Source organism: Passer domesticus, chromosome 30, assembly GCF_036417665.1.
Source record: "Passer domesticus isolate bPasDom1 chromosome 30, bPasDom1.hap1, whole genome shotgun sequence".
Classification (NCBI taxonomy): domain Eukaryota; kingdom Metazoa; phylum Chordata; class Aves; order Passeriformes; family Passeridae; genus Passer; species Passer domesticus.
In genome coordinates, this window is record NC_087503.1 from 4,859,319 (window position 1) to 4,864,372 (window position 5,054).

Sequence of the window (5,054 nt, forward strand, 5' to 3'; positions counted from 1 at the left end):
GCTGGAGGCAGATGTCCAATTTTGGCTATGACTACCTGGTCAAGATGGATGTTTTTTCCCATAAGAAAGAGAAGCACATGGTCCCAGTGTTCCAAAGCCAGATGGGAGATGGCTCCTGGGGGGCCAAGGCACTGTCACTCCTGGCAGATTTCTTCTGGGAACAATCACTACATATAAGGAAATTTGGCAGAGGAATTCCAGTTTTGGCCATGGGGCCCTGGAGGAGAAGGACAGTTGTCTCCCATAGGAAGGAAAGCCCAGAGCCCCAGTGCTTCAGAGGCAGATGAGAAGCAGCCCTCAACATGCCAAGGTCAGCTGGACCTGTCAGGTGGTCCCCAGAAGGCCCAGCCAGACAGACCTGTTCCATGTTCCCTTGGTTTTGTGGGACCCCACAGTGTCCCAATGGTCTCCTTGGTTCCATGAGGCCCTGGAGTGTCACAATGTTCCCCTTGCTTCTGCAGTGTCACCATGGCCCCTCGGCTCCATGCCCCCTCACTGTGTCACAATGGCTCCTCCATGCCACTACGGGCTCCACAAGGTCACCATGGACCCTTGGTTCCTTGGGGCCCCTGAGTTTCACAATGGTCTCCTTGATTCCATGAGGCACCCGATTGTCACAGTGGCCCCTTGGTTCCATGAGGTTCCGTAGTCTCACTGTGGTCTCTGTCAGAGTCTGGATGAGATCGATGTCCCGAGACACCTCAGGATGCTCGGAATGCCCGTGTGGGCCAGGGCTGGGTCAGGCCTTGGTTTGTGGTGGGACAGAGCGCCGCCCCCAGCCCTGGTCTGGCAGAGCTGTCAATCACACAGCAGAGGCGCAATCACACAACAACAGCTGGTGCCTACCCTGACTCTGATTGGCCCAGCCACTGGCAGTCCCACCCCGGGGCCCAGGGGGTTAAAAGCCGGAGCATGAGGCCAGCCCATGCTCTGGATCCTGCCTTCTGCTGGGGTTCCTCTGTCAGCAATGCTGGAACCCAAGCGGTTGGTTCCTATGTGCCTGTCTCTCTATAGATCTTCTGTCTTTCTGTTGTTCTCTATTTCTTCTCCTCCTAATCCTACTGACCTGGAACATTTTTGGGTAACTTAACGCCTTAAGGGTTAAAGGTTTTTAGGATAAATTTGTGAGAATCCAGGGCACAGGGAATATTTCTCTTTCTGCTCTGAGAGGTCCTGACCCCCAGAGAAACACTGCCTTTAACCTTCGTCCACGGAGAGGACTTCCATGACTTTGAGATAGATTAGAATTCACCAAAGTATGAAATAGATAATAGAGAGTAGTATAGTATGTCACTTGGGTGAGAAATTTAGGTTTTGGGATTTTTAGTATGGTGTAGATAGGAAGCAAGATGCAGGAATTTGGATGTAGTTCCTGCCTTCTTCTTCATCTCCTCCATTTTCTGCTGTATTGGTGGAACAGGGTGATTGGTCAAGGAAAGTACAGTGCGAGGTTTTGTGGACAGTCAAGGGACGAGTTATTGGTAGATAAGTAGAAATAATGTACATTTGAAGACTTTCTTCATCCAGTGGATAAAGACACTTTAACAGACCTTGAAACTGTACATTTCAGGACCATTTTGCGGTGCTTTTCCAGCCTACTGAGCCTGGTGTGGACAGTCTACAAAACTTCAGATAAAATAACAATAAACAAGAAGCGGAAGACTGAAAAAGTCCAGTGCGTCTCCTTTTCCCTGGCACAGAACTGCTACAGGAGGGTTTCCCCCATCCCGGGAGCCCCCAGAAGGGCCCAATATAAAACAAACATCAATAACTGGTGCCCTGACAATGTTTTTAAAAAGTTGTTTTTTCCATAAAGTTGGCTGCTGAAGGGTGTTGTCTTAATTAGCCAAGCATGTGAAACGTGTTGGTGAAATGACCAATGAAGTCCACCTGTAGCAAACCGAGGTATAAAAGAAGAGGAGTGAATAAATGGGTGGATTTTAGCCCTTAGCCTTCTGATCTGAGTCTGTGTCGTCTGTGACTCAGCGGTGACATTTGGGGATCTGTGCGACTGTTGGGGATCCTCTCTGCACGTTGTGACCCAACAGCAGCTTCTCCAATAAACTGTGCCTGAAGCTCCCACTGTGCCCATGACAGGAACCCCTGTGAGTATCTGTCACATCCTGGCTCTTTGGCAACCCGGGGACTCCTGGGATGTCACCGTGGAGCCCCCGTGAGAGCCTGTGACAGATCAGTGCCTTTGCAGCCTTGGGCACAAGGGCAGAGTGCCGTGCTGGGAGCTGTGCCAGGCAGAGCCTGAGGCACCAAAGGCACCTTGGCAGCAGCAGCTGCTTGCAGGGCATGGCCAGAAGCCTCCCTTGGCAGCCCGGCCTGGTGGTCAGCACTGCAGAACTGCTGCCTCAGGGCTCATTTCTGCTTGGGTTCTGAAAAGCCACTTCTGCTCCAGGAGCCTGCCTGGGAAGCCATTGGCCCCAGCACCCTGGGGACAAGATATGAGTGACAAAACTCTTCATGTCAGCTAAGACAAGGCAGGGGCAGAGGAAAGGGCAGAGCCAGGCCCAGGGCACAGGGCTGCCATGGTGATGGCTGTGAGGTCACTGCCCCTGCAGCAGCCTGGCTGCCCTCAGCAGACATTCTGGCCAGAAGCGTTGTGAGGGCACCCAGCACATCAGAGAACCCACACAACAGGAATTCTGTCCTTGGAGATGAGAGGCTCAGGTTATAGGATAATTCCTGAGATGGGGAATCCAGTTCTGTGGAAGAACAGTTGCAGTTTTGTGCCATTCTCATCATTGTAAAATATTTCATCCTTTTAACAAATGTAAATCCATCCTCATTAATTTCAGATATATTGAGCCTTGCTCTGTCACTGCATGATTTGGGAGAAAATAATTTCGACCACTATTCTTCTATTTTCACAGACCTTGGAGAGGACCCAAAAATCTCCCAAGATGGGGTTTGGAGGCCTCATCACATAACCAGTGGGAGGAGGCTGCAGGCTCTGGGCTTAGTGGTGTTGAGACTGAGGACAGAACAGGAGTAGTCCGGGAGGGATTGAAGGGTGGTTTCAGAGAGGCTGGAGTTTCTCTTCATAGTGGGAATGAGCCTGAAGAAGAAATAATTGTGCTAAGGGTAGCTGGGGAGGCCCAGACTGGACAGTGGGAGAAAGGAATTTCCCTGCCAGGGCAGAGCTGTGGTGCAACACATCCCCCAGAAAAAGCCTGGAGCAGCCCAAGGCTTTGTGTGGGCAGGCAGAGGCAGGCAGGAGGCAGAGCTGTCAGCAAAGGAAGGGGCCAGCCAGGTGGGGCAGCCGGGGGATGACGACAGCCTGCAGGGACAGAGGCGCAGGTTTGCTCAGCATGAGAGATGTCTTTTCCTCGGTTCTCCCCACCTGTCATCACTGCCTCCAGTGTTGTTCTCTGGCTTCAACCTGGGGACACTTTGTCAGTCCTGTCCCTCAGAAGGATCGGTTTAAAGTATGAGAAACTTCAGTGTTTCACTCTCTTTTTGAGTCCCTGAGAAGTTCTCTGAGCACACTCCAAGGCACTGAGTCTGATGCAAAGAGCACCAAAGCCCCAGAGGGTCATTAAAGTCCTTGTGCTGTGTCTGTGCTGCTGAGCTGGGCCGGGCTCCCGGCCCAGAGGCAGCTCCTGGCAAGGGCAGCGCTGCAGAGAGACAGCTCTGGCCAGGAGCAGCTCCTGGGCACAGCCCAGCAGGGCTGGGGCACTGCCAGGGCAGCTCAGGGACAGCAGCAGGGCACAGCCAGAGCTGACAGGGGCTCAGCACTGGCAGGGCTGGGGGATGTCCCAGAGGGGGCTGTGTCACAGCGGCACCTCTCTGGCTGTGTCATGGAGGCACAGAGCAGCTGTGATGTCAGCCAGGGGCTGTGTGACAGCACAGAGTGGGCTGTGTGAGGTCACAGGTTGGGCTATAACATCACAGAGTTTGTTGTGTGAGGTCATTGAGCAGCTAGAGCATCATAGAGGGGACTGTGTGACATCACAGAGCAGGCTGTGACATCATGGCATGGCTGTATGACATCATAGAGCAGGCTGTGATGTGAAAGTGTGTGCTGTGGCATTTCAGAGTGGCAGTATGACATCACAGAGAGGGTTTTGTGACATCACTGAGGGGGTTGCGACATCAAACGGCTGTCTGTGACATCATGGAGTAGAGTATGAGGCAATAGAGCAGATCCTGCTATCATAGAGGGTGGCTCTGTGACATCAGAGAGTGGGTTGGGACATCACTGGGTTGCTGTGTAACATCATAGAGCAGGCTGTGACATCAGAGAACAGACTGTGACATCACATGTAACATTCTGACATCACAGAGTCTTCTGTGACATCACAGTGCAGCTGCATGACATTCCAGGGTGACATCCCAGAGTTGGCTCTGTGACACCAAAAGGGTGCTGTGTGACATCATAGGGGGCTCTGTGACATCACATGATGCTGTGTGATATCACAGGGTGACTGAGTGACTTCATAGTGGGTGTGACACCACAGGGGCTGTGTGAGGTCACTGGGGAGGTCACTCTGCCCCAGCCCCCCTCACAGTTCCCCCAGAGCTGTCCAACCCTGCTCGTGCACAGCGGGGTCCCCTGTCTCCCTGAGTCCCCCCACCCCCGGCGCCGCAGCCTCCCCCAGAGGATGTTCCACGAGATCGACCCCAGAGCCTGACACGGGGACAGGGGACAGGGCCCTGGGGGTGGGACAGGGGGACAGGGACCCCCCCGGCAGCGTCCCCGTGTCACCCAGGGCCAGAGCCTGGGCCAGGGCGCCTTCACCCTGTTATGAACAAGGGCTTGAGAGTGCTGAAAAAATCCCCAGCAAGGGATCAGCAACAACCAGATTTAATATTAAGCAACAGCACCACAAAGTTCCTTGGCAAGAGACATTCTTGACTGGACACTTCAGGCACAACAAAGAAACAAAACAACAACAAAACCAAACAAAATCCAAGCAATCGAACCAGAAATGAACTGTCCCTGTGCGTGTGTGTGACACAAGGACAGTGAGGGCAAGGATAAAAGGAATATGGTCTAAAAGCTGAACAGAGCTCAAACTTAACAGGACTTAACCTTAAGTGAT